General features: G+C 46.7%; 1 protein-coding gene and 1 long non-coding RNA gene across 5 annotated transcripts in view; one reads left to right on the top strand and one right to left on the bottom strand.

The window, feature by feature from the left end:
- Positions 1-16555, top strand: part of C9H1orf210 (chromosome 9 C1orf210 homolog) — a 542874-nt gene that overhangs the window by 373622 nt on the left and 152697 nt on the right. The window lies entirely within an intron of this gene.
- On the bottom strand, positions 2561-8104 carry LOC134956660 (uncharacterized). The gene is made up of 5 exons (XR_010186067.1): positions 7987-8104; positions 7554-7621; positions 6199-6248; positions 3471-3505; positions 2561-2768 (listed from the first exon to the last, which is right to left on the bottom strand). It is a non-coding gene; the product is annotated as an uncharacterized LOC134956660 (long non-coding RNA).

Genomic DNA, 16555 nt, shown 5'->3' with positions numbered 1-16555 from the left:
CACAGTGTTAGCGGCCATGTGAGTGCTGTGTGCGGGTGGGTTAGTTGTGCAGTGGTGTTCAGCATATGTGTAAGGGGAATTATGAGTATAAGGGCATTAATAAAGGTTGGCATAATGTGTAAGGTGCACTATGTTTATAATGACATTAATAATGTGTGTCATATGTGTAAGGGACATTACTGTGTGGTATTATATGTATAAATGCATTACTAATGTGTGGCATTATGTGTATAGGTGCTCTACTGTGTGACGTAACGTATAGAAAGGGCACTGCTGTGTGGTCTAATGTGAATTAAGAGCAATATGGTGTGGTGTAATGTGAATAAGGAGCAATTCAGTGTGATGTAATGTGAATAAGAGGCACTACTGTGAGGAATAACGTATATAAGGTAAAGTGGTACTACTGTGTGATGTAACATGAATAAGTAACACTATAACATGATAAAATGTGAATAAAGTTTCACTACTGTGTGGCCTAATTTGAATTGGGGGTACAATTGTGTGGCCAACACCCTTCCCAGCAAGAACACGCCCCTTTTTGCGCTGTGAGCCAAATGTGCTCACTGTTCATATATAAAATAGAAGCACCAAAATGAGGACTGCTATGGGTGAAGGGTGATGGTGCTTGGAAAGGGGTGCAGGGTCAGAGGCGGTACCAGCGGTGATGCTATGGGGCACCAGCCAAAATCTTGCCTAGGGCATCCTATTGGTTAGGGCCGGCTCTGAGCGGAACAGTGATGGACGTTCCTGGGCGGTGATTGGGAGGGGGAGAGTAGTGCACACAGAAGCGGCCCGTTCAGTGGGCGGGTTATGGGAGTGTCGCAGTCATGTCAGCCATAAGCATAGGAGGCCATGGTTAGACGGAGAACTTGCACCAGCCATAGCAGGTGGGAGCAGCTCAGTCCCTGCATATTGGGCCACACGGTTGTACACAAGGGAAGGAGATTGTAGCGGCATTTGCAGAAACTCACAGATGGGCGACCGTCAATACATGCTCCATGGAATCTGCCCCATCATGTGGTAACAAAGGCTGATGATGAACTATTCTGAGAGGCAATAGGTGACAGATCATATATCAGGAACCTAAAGTATTTTAGTTAAGAGGGCGTTAGGTACACCTATGTGATGTGTCCACAAGATGATGGATCCATAAGAGCCACTGAATGTTAGATGTCACCTGTAACCAGATACTATATGGGAAAGTACATTGTGTTACTGGCATCTGGGGCAGAAGTTGGGAATTTGCTTGGAAATCCAGTACAGATGGGAGGTCTATTCATAACTTAATGGAGAAACTCAATATTCTGAGCAATAACGTCTCTGGGAAACTGCTGGTGAATATTTAACCAAGCTTTGGCCATGTTCTCTGGGGCATAACATCTTGTGAATCCGTATCTCATAGGCTGCTTGTGACTAATGCCATTCTGGAGCTTGGTGAGTCCGACTGCATGGCAGTCCCCATAGAAACTTATGGGAGCTGCTTTGCTGTCGGAATGGAAGGTCACTCCTTTTTAACCTGGGGATGCTTAATATTTGCATAACCTCACCCCCTCTGAAAACTGATGTTTTAATGGTATAACCTGCAAATATACTTTAATAAATATTTCCCTTAATTTTATCAAAGTTAGCATTTTAGATCATAAGAAATTATAAGAAAACCAAACCAACCAATATAGGCAGCTTTGTAGTCACAGATTGCTCAGAGAGACTAGATTTACTAAACAGCGATTTTTGCTAGCCTCCATTCTCTATGCTTTATTAGTACAAACATGCCGGGACAGAGGCTCCGAAAAGAGACTGTACCAGAGGGGCCATTTTGTCTTTGTGCTCGGTCAAAAACAAAAATACTTTATTGCAGACCGTGAGGTACAATTGGCGAATGCTTGTATAGAGATTAATGTAAACATTCCCTCCCCTCAACCACCCAGGCCACCCACCCATTAGACATCCCCTTCATACTACACATACCTATATACTTCATCTCATTGAGAAATAGTAACGACAGACATTACAATACTTCTTATTCCAAATTTTCATTGTTCCCACATTTTCTCCCCCTCTCCCCTTTACACACGCCCGCTCTAAGCTGCGGCCTAACCAGTCATTTCCACTTTCATCCCAATCACCGGCTACACACACCATGATAACATTATATCCCTGAAGTCTGTATGTACTCTCTGACTGTGTGAAATGCGTTTCAACAAAAGACTTACAGCACTTATTCATTTAATGAGCAGAAGTTTTTTTTTATTTTTTGATGCAGGTGTGGGGGGGGGGGGGGGGAGTAGGTGGTAAGTCCCTTCCCCCATGGGTGTGACTGTCTGCACTGGTGTGGGTATGGCTGCTGCCTTAGATGTTATAATCCATGTGATGTATTTAGTCTTGTGTGGAGGTCAGCTGTGATCACGCGGTAGTCCTCCTGACCCTAGGAGAAGATGAAAAAATTCTGGCAGACTGGAGGAAGTGTAGGTACTTACCCTAGGTGTAGCTGTGGGGAATTACCTGGTATCTTAGGTGATTCCCCACAGCTACACCTAGGGTAAGTACCTACACTTCCTCCAGTCTGCCACACTCTCCTAGAGACAAGAGGATTACTGCGTGATCACAGCTGACATCACCATTACCCCCCATTGACTCTACATGGATTAGGCAGCAGCTTACATTGATTTTATACTAATACCCACACCAGCGCAGAGGTCACACCTATACTCCTAGATGTCTATCGGAGTTTTCCATAAGGGACATTCGAATCCCAGGACATCGTGTTCCTATAAAGAGAAGAGAAACCTTGTAAGTGACAAAGGTATAGAGACTCATATTCACAACGCAGACAGTGTAGAAGGCCATAAACAACTGAGAAAAGGCGGGAGGGAGTATGTATGAAGATGAGGTTGGAGATATAGGGCGGGATGTACTAAACTCCTCCGCTGTGGTATCTGGCTTTTCTCTGCGCTCCGTGTTTTCTCCGCGGTTACTGGTCTCCTCTCCGCTGCCCGGTGCTACCCGTTGCTTCCTCATGCTCCCCGTTTTTTTCCCCTCTCACTGCGGTCCGCCTCATCACTGCCGCGGCCACTGAGTCCTGCGCTCTCCGTAACGCATGGTCAGCGCTACGCAACGGGTAGTGCCGCGCAGCGGAGAGGAGACCAGTAACCACGGAGAAAACACAGGGAGCACAGAGAAAAGCCAGATACCGCAGCGGAGGAGGTTAGTAAATCCCGCCCATAGGGAGCCGAGCAGCGTAGTTGGAGTGGGCCTTGTATGTGAGGGTGAGAGTTTGAGTATTCTGTAGGTGAAGTCTTGGTGGGGGGAGGGGGGCAATGTGGAGCAGCGAGACAAGTCTAGCTGTAGCGGATTGAAGGGAAGCCAGATGAGAGTGAGGGAGGCCTGTAAGGAGATGGTTGCAGTAGTCAAGATGGGAAAGGATGAGTGAGTGGACAAGAGTTATATTGGCAGCTATGAAAGTCACTTACTTTTTAGATGCCCTCTGCCTTGGCCTCCGCGCTTTCTGTGGTACAGGGAAGAAAATACAATACGTTTAGGAGGATTATAGCGAGTAACCACCAATAGAAGCTAGTTACTAAATGTTACAGGTTTATTACATTTCATTCAGAAGATAACAATATGGCCATAAAGGTTACAGATATCCATCAGCAGACTAGGGTAAGCAGAGGTGGGGGTGTCAGTGGCGGCTAATGTAACGGGAATCCAAACACTATTCTGTCATTACATACACTGGTATATCAGACACAGTGGCCGCTAATGCTGGGTACACACCTGCGTGATCCCTGGATGATCAGGTAAAATGCTCCCAATCAGCCAGCTGTGACCCCTGTGACCTCCTGTGAGGGAAGTGGAGATAGCGGCTCCTCTATGGGGATCAGGAGGTCACGTGTGCAGCACATAAGATGCGACCTCCTGGTCCCGACCATTGCAGGAGTGTTATCAGCTGTTTATCGGGTAATTCTCCTGCATCGGTACAGAGTACACACCTATACAATCAATGGTCGCTCACCCGATATTGGGAGAATGAGCTGACGATTGTATATGTTTGTGATTCCTGCATCCCTCTCTCTGCCCCCATGGTCCAGACTCCTTCCCCTCTGTTCTCCGCTGCATATATCTGCCTCAGGACAGGCCATAGCTGATTATATAGCGCAAGGATAGATAGGGATGTAGTTACAATGCCGACATTCATAATGTTGATAAAACAAGATGGCGTTCACTAACGGGGCTGAGCTCCAGAATGCTTCCCATTCCGGAGCTTAGGAAATCTCACAATATAGACACCTATGGGCTGGCAGGGAGCTACACGCCACATCCCGGGTCACAGCGGATGCGTATGACATCACGCAGCCACCGCGGCCCACCCCCAACTGTCCGGACACGCCTCCGTTGTCCGTACCGTGCCCCACCAATGGCGTTCTAACGCCATTAACAAGCCCCCTCCCGCCCCGCGACTGCCTCTGCCTGTCAATCAGGCAGAGGCAATTGCAGCCCAGAGATGCTGATAGCATGTCACTGGTCTCCCGGGGTGCACACTCCACAAAATAATTCAGACTGCGATCACTGCCGCTGCAGCAATCCAGTCTGAGTTACTCCCCATGTGCACTGCAGGAGGGGCAGATATAACATGTGCAGAGAGTTAGATTTGGGTGGGTTATATTGTTTCTGTGCAGGGTAAATACTGGCTGCTTTATTTTTACACTCCAATTTAGATTTCAGTTTTAGCACACCCCACCCAAATCTAACTCTCTCTGCACATGTTACATATGTGCGACTTAGTCTGTATATGAAGCACAACAGAATTTGGCGTGGAATAAAGCAGCGGCCGCTGCATACTAGCATTTCCTACACAGATTTTGACTCGGGGTGATTCAGATTGGATTGCAGCAGCGATCGGAGTCTGAATCCCTTTGTGCGCAGTCGCACCCCATGAGGCCCAGTGACGTGCTAACAGCATCTCTGGGCTGCGATCGCCTCTGCCTGATTGACAGGCAGAGATGGTCGCGGGGCAGGAGGGGGCGTGACAACGGCATTAGAACGTGGTGGACTATCCCTGTGCTGGGCGTCCCTTCCCCCTGCATGACAGCGTAAATGATTGATCAGATCTGAATTACCCCCTCAGTCACACACAAGATATACATACAAGTGCCACATATCAAATAAATCAGCGCAGTCTCCTGATGCATCCTAGTCACATAGCATTGTGACTATGATGCATTATCGGGGCAGAAAACGATAGCGCAAACAGCGTCTCACAGGACCTGGCATACAGAGAAGGGCTGTTTGGTGCGGCCGCAGTGATGTATGAGGGCACAGCTGTAAATGTCTCCTCATGTCATTTATGGATAAAATGAACATAGAAAGGGGTCACTCAGGTGTGGCTGGAGCTGCTATCACTTCCTTGGAAGCAGCAGTGACACCGCTGTATGGTGATGAGGCAGGAGGCGTCTGTTACAAGCAGATGCCTCCTGCTACAGTAGTGACCCGACCTGTGTCCTAGGACGCAGCATCAGATCTCTCTCCCACCACCATCAGGCGGCTTATAGGGGTCAGAGATCCCTGGCCTCTTCTCACCCCCTAAATGGTGCCAACATCTCTCTATTCACAAATGGAGTCCGTCGCCGCCTCCCGCCCCGCCCCAGGGATGGCAGCAGACTGTCAGTCACTGACAGGCTGCTGCAGCTCTGCTTCCTATGTTGCGGGACACATTTGTGATGCTCAGAACGGGTCCTGCTCATGTGGTAAGTACTGAAAATCGGTGATTTGCAACGATGGGCGTAGGTGTAACCGCACCTGATTGAGGCCCAGTAATGTAAGACAGCGTTTTGTATGGTATGCCGGCGGCGGGCTCCCGGCGACCAGCATACCGGCACCGAGAGCCTGACCGCCGGCATACCGATATCGTGGCGAGTGCAAATGAGCCCCTTGCGCTCGCCACGAGGGAGAATATCTGTCGGTATGCCAGGTGTTGGGATTCCGGCGCCGGTATACTGTGCGCCAGGATCCCGACATTCGGCATACTGAAGACCACCCTAGTTAGGGCTGTGATGGGAATTGAACCATGACCTCAGTGCTGTGAGGCAGCAATGCTAACCATTATACCATCCGTTCTGCCCAACTGTTATATGCCAGAGTCATACGGCTTAGTCTCCCCCATATGCCCTAGACTGACGTACAGAAGTTTTATTCACTTACTCTTGCCAGCTCATAGACGTCCACAACTCTAAGAATGTTATTTTCAATGACTGTAAAGAAAATACAAAACAACAGTCACACTAGTGTTTTGGATTCTGCAGCTGCCCATTGATGGGCATTGTGGCTGTACAATGTTTCCATATACTGTACTGCACTGTATATTACACACTATGGGGGGGATTCAATTACACGCTGAATTCAACTTAAAATGTTTAGCACTGGGGAACAGTGTTTAGCATATAACAGCTATGTGGAGATCTCTGTAACCATAATATAAGTGCTGGCATCAGTATAAAGACTCCTGGAGACCCACAATGCCTGAGCACAAGTGCTTTATACAACGCTCTGACTGACCGCTCTCCCAATGCAGATACTCCGCACTACTACACTGATCATTGCTGCACAATTTATGGCCGGTGTGGGGCTCCATGGCTGTGACTGACGCTCTCCCAATGCAGATACTCCGCACTGCTACACTGATCATTGCTCAATGCTGCACAGCTTATGGCCGGTGTGGGGCTCCATGGCTGTGTATGACCGCTCTCCCAATGCAGATACTCCCCACTGCTACACTGATCATTGCTCAATGCTGCACAGCTTATGGCCGGTGTGGGGCTCCATGGCTGTGTATGACCGCTCTCCCAATGCAGATACTCCCCACTGCTACACTGATCATTGCTGCACAACTTATGGCCGGTGTGGGCCCCATGGCTGTGACTGACCGCTCTCCCAATGCAGATACTCCCCACTGCTACACTGATCATTGCTCAATGCTGCACAGCTTATGGCCGGTGTGGGGCTCCATGGCTGTGTATGACCGCTCTCCCAATGCAGATACTCACCACTGCTACACTGATCATTGCTGCACAACTTATGGCCGGTGTGGGCCCCATGGCTGATCACGTTACTTATTACTCCCAAGTGCAGGATCAGGAACTGACATGACTGTGTACAGTGATTAGTGTTACATGTACCTGCAGCCACCGGGCACATACATTCATAGTATATTATGCATCAGTCCCAATTTGCTCTACTTTAGAGAAGGTGTTTGATTTAGGTGAAGAGATTTTGGGAGCAAACCAAAATATACTGAGTCAGGGCATCACTAGGTATGTGTGGGCCCCGCAGCAACTGTATATAATGTCCCTTATGTACCGCCAAGTGATGTATAATCTATATAACACAGAGACCTATAACAGGGAAGATCGGTCCCCCTCAGGTGCGGGCTGCACCCCCATAGCCTATGGTAATTCCGCCCATGTATTCAGTATCCTGACTGTAAGATTCCCCAAAGGTGTATAATGTGTAATCAGTGAGAGTTCTTATCATGTCACAGCTTTATCTACTGTACTTACTGGTCAGGCCATCATCTAACCTCCTGGCACATCTTATCATTATGTTCATTATTCCTGACATTGTTGAGCTGTTGAGTGCAAAAAATATAATAAAAATTAGTAACCTATAAAATATATATATATATATATACAGATTATTACTATTAGCCTACATATTATATATACATAATAATAAATCTGGTGGAGAAATGTAAAACAGTAACAGGGACAGGTGATGTGCGATTATTATCTAGGTGTTAATTTGAGAACCTCCGTGTAATTGTCTTACTTGCTTACGACTGACATAATACTTCGCTGCTGCTATTTATTATTGAATACAGGTGTATTCTGATAATTATTATACTGCTATTAGTTTCTGCATAGTTGTACTATAAATGGGAAGCAATATCATATGTACTCCCTAGAAATATAAAGCCAAGGAAATCTCACTTACCACGACAAGTCTGTTCTTCTAGCTGTTCCGGGAGGTAATGGCCTGTTGCAGCCTGGAAGCAGCTGGAAGCATGAAGACTTGTGACATCACAATTCATTGATGAATTTTAGACATCACAGTGGCCGGGCCATGGCATGTAAAGGGTGTAACTGTGTCTCCACGACATCAATCTCTAATACGCTTCTCCATGATTTGTGCTTTCAGTGATATTGGTTAAAAAACGAAACTATAATATAGGGGTAAAGCCGGCCTAATAATGACCAAGAGACCGCTGAAGCGCGGCTATTACACCCGCGTTACCGAAATGTTATACTTTGTGACCGCTTTTATTTTAATCTTACATATAAATCCAACCTGACATTTTTATAGGACAATGGGGGACACCTAAGTTTTAGGGCAGTGGTTCCCAAACTCTGGTTTCAAGTACCCCCAACAGTTCATGTTTTCCAGGTCACCTAGCAGTTGAACAGGTGTATTCATTACTTACTGACACATTTTAAAAGACCCACAGGTGGAGCAAATTATTTCACTTGTAATCCTGTGAGGAGATCTGGAAAACATGAACTGTTGGGAGTACTTGAGGACCAAGTTTGGGAATCACTGATTTAGGGGATGCTTAATAAAGTCTTATCTTACATCTGCCCCACCTGCAGTGCAGCGTCGTATGTCAGATACTTTGTTGCTGCTCTCTAAAACTAGTGTTTCCGCATTTTCAAGTAACCCCGCTATTCAGCAAAGGGTTAACAGAGAAGATAACGCAATTACCTTCTCCGTTCAGACCCATCTCGCTGAATATCACACAGTAAGGATCACGCCATTGATCTCTATTGTGGTTTAACGTTTGACCCTATTCAGAAAGCATCAAAATGTTAAACATCCCGATAAAATTTTACGCTATTTAATGTCATTTCAGAATGGCGTTATATAAAGAAAATCCATAAACCTGACAAAAAATGCGGGGACGGAGGGAAATTTCCCATCAGTCCCTGCAGCATCTTGTAGGCCCAGCTCCAGCCTCCCAAAAGTTCTAAGTGGATTTAAATGTGTATTTTTGCTATATATTAGTCTGTATATATTTATAAATAAAATGTATAAAAATGTATAAATAAACCACATAAATATAAATGTATACAGTCTATATACACATTTAGAAGCTTTGGGAGGCTGGAGCTGGCTTACAATTGCCGCCTGTCACACTGCAGACTTAACAATGCAAATAGAAGACTATTCGCATTGTTGAGTAAGAACATGACTGAGTATGCGCAGAACCAGAAATAGAAGGTTTTGTTTGTGGATTTCGGAAAACAAAGCCTTCTAGACCTTCGCAGGAACAGCGTGTTACTGCAACCACTGTTCCTTTGAAGTTTATTGCTGAATAGCTATGACAAAAAACAAAACAAGAATGTTACCGTGTCGATATTGCCCGATAATGACCGAGACACTATTGAGACTTTTCCTGAATAGAGCCCTTTATCTCTTATTTTATTTAAACACACTTATCTCCATCCCCATTTTCAATCCATTATAAGATAATTATGTTTACTAAACATCCCCCATCAGCACCTTGTTCTATGCGTCCGGCTTGGGCCGCCCCTCCGCCACATTACTGTGTCTCCAGTCGTGGCCACGCCCCCACCCGCCGGCACCTTGTTCTATGTGTCCACCGCACCAACCCGTGGGGAGTGTAGAAATTGTGCCCCTCTGTCATGTTACAGCCTGTGTTTGGCAAATCACAGGAGTTGATTGGTTGATGCTTTATCTCTCTCCACATTATATCTCTCCAAGCTTTGATAAATCTCCCCTATAGATTTACAAAAATACTAACTCTCGCTGTTGTTGTTTGTACTAGTGATGAGCGGGTTCGGTTTCCGAGAAACCGAACTTCCCCCCCCCCGAACTTTACCCTTTTTACACGGGTCCGAGCCATACTCGGATTCTCCCGTATGGCTCGGTTAACCCGAGCGCGCCCGAACGTCATCATCCCGCTGTCGGATTCTCGCGAGATTCGGATTCTATATAAGCAGCCGCGCGTCGCCGCCATTTTCACTCGTGCATTGGAGATGATAGGGAGAGGACGTGGCTGGCGTCCTCTCCGTTTATTGTAGAACACAGTTGACTTGATTGGTTGTTTTTTATTGCTTAATTGTGGGGAGGATTGGGAAGCAGCTGTTAGGAGTACAGTGCAGAGTTTTGCTGATAAGTGACCACCAGTTTTTTTATTCGTTCTCTGCCTGAAAAAAACGCTCCATACCATATCTGTGCTAAGTGTGCTGCATGATATATCTGTGCTGAGTGCTCACACTGCTTAATTGTGGGGACTGGGGAGCAGCTATAGCAGGAGTACAGTGCAGAGTTTTGCTGACAGTGACCACCAGTATACGTTGTCTGCCTGAAAAACACTCCATATCTGTGCTCACAGTGTGCTGCTTTATTGTGGGGACTGGGGACCACCAGTATAATTAATATTATATAGGAGGAGTACAGTGCAGAGTGCACTGCTGTACCTACCTCTGTGTCGTCACTCGTCATCCATTAAGTATACTATCCATCTACATTGTATACCTGTGGTGCATTTTAGACTAGTTTAGCAGTTTGCTGACAGTGTCCACCAGTATACTATATATAGCAGTACGGTAGGCCACTGCTGTACCTACCTCTGTGTCGTCACTCGTCATCCATTAAGTATACTATCCATCTACATTGTATACCTGTGGTGCATTTTAGACTAGTTTAACAGTTTGCTGACAGTGTCCACCAGTATACTATATATAGCAGTACGGTAGGCCACTGCTGTACCTACCTCTGTGTCGTCACTCATCATCCATTAAGTATACTATCCATCTACATTGTATATCTGTGGTGCATTTTAGACTAGTTTAGCAGTTTGCTGACAGTGTCCACCAGTATACTATATATAGCAGTACGGTAGGCCACTGCTGTACCTACCTCTGTGTCGTCACTCGTCATCCATTAAGTATACTATCCATCTACATTGTATACCTGTGGTGCATTTTAGACTAGTTTAGCAGTTTGCTGACAGTGTCCACCAGTATACTATATATAGCAGTACGGTAGGCCACTGCTGTACCTACCTCTGTGTCGTCACTCATCATCCATTAAGTATACTATCCATCTACATTGTATACCTGTGGTGCATTTTAGACTAGTTTAGCAGTTTGCTGACAGTGTCCACCAGTATACTATATATAGCAGTACGGTAGGCCACTGCTGTACCTACCTCTGTGTCGTCACTCGTCATCCATTAAGTATACTATCCATCTACATTGTATACCTGTGGTGCATTTTAGACTAGTTTAGCAGTTTGCTGACAGTGTCCACCAGTATACTATATATAGCAGTACGGTAGGCCACTGCTGTACCTACCTCTGTGTCGTCACTCGTCATCCATTAAGTATACTATCCATCTACATTGTATACCTGTGGTGCATTTTAGACTAGTTTAGCAGTTTGCTGACAGTGTCCACCAGTATACTATATATAGCAGTACAGTAGGCCACTGCTGTACCTACCTCTGTGTCATCACTCGTCATCCATTAAGTATACTATCCATCTACATTGTATACCTGTGGTGCATTTTAGACTAGTTTAGCAGTTTGCTGACAGTGTCCACCAGTATACTATATATAGCAGTACGGTAGGCCACTGCTGTACCTACCTCTGTGTCGTCACTCGTCATCCATTAAGTATACTATCCATCTACATTGTATACCTGTGGTGCATTTTAGACTAGTTTAGCAGTTTGCTGACAGTGTCCACCAGTATACAATATATAGCAGTACGGTAGGCCACTGCTGTACCTACCTCTGTGTCGTCACTCGTCATCCATTAAGTATACTATCCATCTACATTGTATATCTGTGGTGCATTTTAGTTGTGCGCTGTATATATAGTAGTAGGCCATTGCTATTGATACTGGCATATAATTCCACACATTAAAATATGGAGAACAAAAATGTGGAGGTTAAAAAAATAGGGAAAGATCAAGATCCACTTCCACCTCGTGCTGAAGCTGCTACCACTAATCATAGCCGAGACGATGAAATGCCATCAACGTCGTCTGCCAAGGCCGATGCCCAATGTCATAGTAGAGAGCATGTAAAAAATGTAAAATCCAAAACACAAAAGTTCAGTAAAATGACCCAAAAATCAAAATTAAAAGTGTCTGAGGAGAAGCGTAAACTTGCCAATATGCCATTTACGACACGGAGTGGCAAGGAACGGCTGAGGCCCTGGCCTATGTTCATGGCTAGTGGTTCAGCTTCAAATGAGGATGGAAGCACTCATCCTCTCGCTAGAAAAAAGAAAAGACTTAAGCTGGCAAAAGCACAGCAAAGAACTGTGCGTTCTTCGAAATCACAAATCCCCAAGGAGAGTCCAATTGTGTCGGTTGCGATGCCTGACCTTCCCAACACTGGACGGGAAGAGCTTGCGCCTTCCACCATTTGCACGCCCCCTGCAAGTGCTGGAAGGAGCACCCGCAGTCCAGTTCCTGATAGTCAAATTGAAGATGTCAGTGTTGAAGTACACCAGGATGAGGATATGGGTGTTGCTGGCGCTGGGGAGGAAATTGACAAGGAGGATTCTGATGGTGAGGTGGTTTGTTTAAGTCAGGCACCCAGGGAGACACCTGTTGTCCGTGGGATGAATATGGCCATTGACATGCCTGGTCAAAATACAAAAAAAATCAGCTCTTCGGTGTGGAATTATTTCAACACAAATGCGGACAACAGGTGTCAAGCCGTGTGTTGCCTTTGTCAAGCTGTAATAAGTAGGGGTAAGGACGTTAACCACCTCGGAACATCCTCCCTTATACGTCACCTGCAGTGCATTCATCATAAGTCAGTGACAAGTTCAAAAACTTTGGGTGACAGCGGAAGCAGTCGACTGACCACTAAATCCCTTCCTCTTGTAACCAAGCTCCTGCAAACCACACCACCAACTCCCTCAGTGTCAATTTCCTCCTTACCCAGGAAAGCCAATAATCCTGCAGGCCATGTCACTGGCAAGTCTGACGAGTCCTCTCCTGCCTGGGATTCCTCCGATGCATCCTTGAGTGTAACGCCTACTGCTGCTGGAGCTGCTGTTGTTGCTGCTGGGAGTCGATCGGCATCCCAGAGGGGAAGTCGGAAGACCACTTGTACTACTTCCAGTAAGCAATTGACTGTACAACAGTCCTTTGCGAGGAAGATGAAATATCACAGCAGTCATCCTGCTGTAAAGCGGATTACTGAGGCCTTGGCAGCCTGGGCGGTGAGAAACGCGGTTCCGGTATCCATCGTTAATTCAGAGCCAACTATAGACTTGATTGAGATACTGTGTCCCCGGTACCAAATACCATCTAGGTTCCATTTCTCTAGGCAGGCGATACCGAAAATGTACACAGACCTCAGAAAAAGACTCACCAGTGTCCTAAAAAATGCAGTTGTACCCAATGTCCACTTAACCACGGACATGTGGACAAGTGGAGCAGGGCAGACTCAGGACTATATGACTGTGACAGCCCACTGGGTAGATGTATTGCCTCCCGCTGCAAGAACAGCAGCGGCGGCACCAGTAGCAGCATCTCGCAAACGCCAACTCGTTCCTAGGCAGGCTACGCTTTGTATCACCGCTTTCCAGAATAGGCACACAGCTGAAAACCTCTTACGGCAACTGAGGAAGATCATCACAGAATGGCTTACCCCAATTGGACTCTCCTGGGGATTTGTGACATCGGACAACGCCAGCAATATTGTGCGTGCATTACATCTGGGCAAATTCCAGCACGTCCCATGTTTTGCACATACCTTGAATTTGGTGGTGCAGAATTATTTAAAAAACGACAGGGGCGTGCAAGAGATGCTGTCAGTGGCCCGAAGAATTGCGGCCCACTTTCGGCATTCAGGCACCGCGTACAGAAGACTGGAGCACCACCAAACATACCTGAACCTGCCCTGCCATCATCTGAAGCAAGAGGTGGTAACGAGGTGGAATTCAACCCTCTATATGCTTCAGAGGATGGAGGAGCAGCAAAAGGCCATTCAAGCCTATACATCTGCCCACGATATAGGCAAAGGAGGTGGAATGCACCTGACTCAAGTGCAGTGGAGAATGATTTCAACGTTGTGCAATGTTCTGCAACCTTTTGAACTTGCCACACGTGAAGTCAGTTCAGACACTGCCAGCCTGAGTCAGGTCATTCCCCTCATCAGGCTTTTGCAGAAGAAGCTGGAGATATTGAAGGAGGAGCTAAAACAGAGCGATTCCGCTAGGCATGTGGGACTTGTGGATGGAGCCCTTAATTCGCTTAACCAGGATTCACGGGTGGTCAATCTGTTGAAATCAGAGCACTACATTTTGGCCACCGTGCTCGATCCTAGATTTAAAACCTACGTTGTATCTCTCTTTCCGGCAGACACAAGTCTGCAGAGGTTCAAAGACCTGCTGGTGAGAAAATTGTCAAGTCAAGCGGAACGTGACCCGTCACCATCTCCTCCTTCACATTCTCCCGCAACTGGGGGAAGAGGAAAAGGCTAAGAATTCCGAGCCCAACCGCTGGCGGTGATGCAGGGCAGTCTGGAGCGAGTGCTGACATCTGGTCCGGACTGAAGGACCTAGTGCCAACGATTACTGACATGTCGTCTACTGTCACTGCATATAATTCTCTCACCATTGAAAGAATGGTGGAGGATTATATGAGTGACCGCATCCAAGTAGGCACGTCAGACAGTCCGTACGTATACTGGCAGGAAAAAGAGGCAATATGGCTTTATTCTACCTAAGTTGCCCTCCCTCTAGTGTGTACTCCGAAAGAGTGTTTAGTGCAGCCGCTCACCTTGTCAGCAATCGGCGTACGAGGTTACTTCCAGAAAATGTGGAGAAGATGATGTTCATTAAAATGAATTATAATCAATTCCTCCGTGGAGAAATTCACCAGCAGCAATTGCCTCCAGAAAGTACATGGGGACCTGAGATGGTGGATTCCAGTGGGGACGAATTAATAATCTGTGAGGAGGGGGATGTACACAGTGAAAGGGGTGAGGAATCGGAGGATGATGATGAGGTGGACATCTTGCCTCTGTAGAGCCAGTTTGTGCAAGGAGAGATTGATTGCTTCTTTTTTGGTGGGGGCCCAAACCAACCAGTCATTTCAGTCACAGTCGTGTGGCAGACCCTGTCACTGAAATGATGGGTTCGTTAAAGTGTGCATGTCCTGTTTATACAACATAAGGGTGGGTGGGAAGGCCCAAGGACAATTCCATCTTGCACCTCTTTTTTTCTTTCATTTTTCTTTGCATCATGTGCTGTTTGGGGAGTATTTTTTTGAAGGGCCATCCTGCCTGACACCTCAGTGCCACTCCTAGATGGGCCAGGTGTTTGTGTCGGCCACTTGGGTTGCTTAGCTTAGTCACACAGCTACCTCATTGCGCCTCTTTTTTTCTTTTCATCATGTGCTGTTTGGGGACAATTTTTTTGAAGCGCCATCCTGCCTGACACTGCAGTGCCACTCCTAGATGGGCCACGTGTTTGTGTCGGCCACTTGTGTCGCTTAGCTTAGTCACATAGCTACCTCATTGCGCCTCTTTTTTTCTTTGCATCATGTGCTGTTTGGGAAGTATTTTTTTGAAGGGCCATCCTGCCTGACACTGCAGTGCCACTCCTAGATGGGCCAGGTGTTTGTGTCGGCCACTTGTGTCGCTTAGCTTAGTCACACAGCGACCTTGGTGCGCCTCTTTTTTTCTTTGCATCATGTGCTGTTTGGGGACTATTTTTTTGAAGTGCCATCCTGTATGACACTGCAGTGCCACTCCTAGATGGGCCAGGTGTTTGTGTCGGCCACTTGGGTCGCTTAGCTTAGTCACACAGCTACCTCATTGCGCCTCTTTTTTTCTTTGCATCATGTGCTGTTTGGGGAGTATTTTTTTGAAGGGCCATCTTGTCTGACACTGCAGTGCCACTCCTAGATGGGCCAGATGTTTGTGTCGGCCACTTGGGTCGCTTAGCTTAGTCACACAGCTACCTCATTGCGCCTCTTTTTTTCTTTGCATCATGTGCTGTTTGGGGAGTATTTTTTTGAAGGGCCATCCTGCCTGACATTGCAGTGCCACTCCTAGATGGGCCAGGTGTTTGTGTCGGCCACTTGTGTCGCTTAGCTTAGTCACACAGCTACCTCATTGCGCCTCTTTTTTTCTTTGCATCATGTGCTGTTTGGGGAGTATTTTTTTGAAGGGCCATCCTGCCTGACACTGCAGTGCCACTCCTAGATGGGCCAGGTGTTTGTGTCGGCCACTTGGGTCGCTTAGCTTAGTCACACAGCTACCTCATTGCACCTCTTTTTTTCTTTGCATCATGTGCTGTTTGGGGACAATTTTTTTGAAGTGCCATCCTGCCTGACACTGCAGTGCCACTCCTAGATGGGCCAGGTGTTTGTGTCGGCCACTTGTGTCGCTTAGCTTAGTCACACAGCCACCTCATTGCGCCTCTTTTTTTCTTTGCATCATGTGCTGTTTGGGAAGTATTTTTTTGAAGGGCCATCCTGCCTGACACTGCAGTGCCACTCCTAGATGGG

This window comes from Pseudophryne corroboree, chromosome 9, assembly GCF_028390025.1.
Source record: "Pseudophryne corroboree isolate aPseCor3 chromosome 9, aPseCor3.hap2, whole genome shotgun sequence".
Taxonomy (NCBI): domain Eukaryota; kingdom Metazoa; phylum Chordata; class Amphibia; order Anura; family Myobatrachidae; genus Pseudophryne; species Pseudophryne corroboree.
The sequence above is the reverse complement of the archived record's forward strand: the minus strand, read 5'-3'. Positions and strand labels throughout refer to the sequence as shown.